Raw genomic sequence first — 1145 nt, forward strand, 5'->3', positions numbered from 1 at the left:
CCCTCGGTCCGTCCATCCGTCCCGGTCCCGGTGCCGCGTCCCACCGCGCGCCCGCCTCTCCACGTGGCCGCCTCTCCGCGGCCCCGCGCCCGCTCCCGAGCCCGCCCGACCCGTCCAACCCGTCCCGCCGGAACCGGGCGCGCGGCCCGTGCCCCGTTGGCGAGCAGGGCACCGCTGCCGGATGCCCACGCGGGTCCCCTGCCCCACACAGCCCCTAGGCGAGTGCGGGCCATCGCGGGGCACCCCGTGGGGGGGGGCAGCGGGCGGATGGCGGCCCCCCCGCTCCCGGAGCGGGGCCGGTGCCGCCCGCGACGCCCACCGCTCGGCGCCGGCGTCTGCCTCTCCAGCTTGTGGTATTTCGCTCGCCGGGAGCCGCGCCGGAGGCAGCGCCGCAAACACAGCGGCTGCCAGATTGTGCCGCCGCAGCCTGGCACGCGCCCGCGCCGCAGCCCCGGCCCACGCGGGACGCGCCGTGGGGTGCGCGGCGCCGCGCGGGGCAGCGCAGCGCAGCTACCATGGACAGCGCCCCGGCTGCCCTGCGGCCCCGCGTGGGGCTGCTTGCGGTGGTGGTGGGGGCGCTGCTGCGCCCCACTGGTGTAGCCTCCCCCCGGGACTCACTCGTGTTTCCCCGTGGGTGGGTGACGCTGCCCGTGGGCCGCGTGGGTAGGTGCCCCGCGCGGCCAGCGGGTCCCAGGTGGGCATCGCTCCCACGTGGGTTCCCTCTGCTCCTCGCACACACCCGTCCCCTGCGGGCTCAGCCCACGCGTGGGTGCAGGTGTCTCCAGTGGGCCCCTCCTCGTGGGTTCCGAGCGCGCAGCGGCGCGCGGATCCCCCTCGGGGCACCCCCCCCTCCCGACAACTCCCGTCGAGGCCCCCCACGAGCGGCATTTCCCCGTCTCCAGTGGGCTCCCGTGTCCCACGTGGGAGCCCCGCGGTGCGTCCCGCGCCGCTCAGGGACCCCCCAGCGTTCTGCTCCCCGCGTCCCGAGGACCCCCTCGCGCACAGCCGCGTCCCGCGTGGACACCCGGCGTGGGAGCCGCGTCCCGCGAAGGGTTAAGCGGCGGGGCCGGCAGCGGGGGGCGGAGCGCGGCCGCCCCGGGATAAGGCGGCGGCGCCGGGCTCGGCTCAGACCCTCCGGGAGCCGC

The sequence above is a fragment of the Nothoprocta perdicaria genome, unplaced genomic scaffold (assembly GCF_003342845.1).
Source record: "Nothoprocta perdicaria isolate Ctin4 unplaced genomic scaffold, notPer1 scaffold_251, whole genome shotgun sequence".
In the NCBI taxonomy this organism is placed as follows: domain Eukaryota; kingdom Metazoa; phylum Chordata; class Aves; order Tinamiformes; family Tinamidae; genus Nothoprocta; species Nothoprocta perdicaria.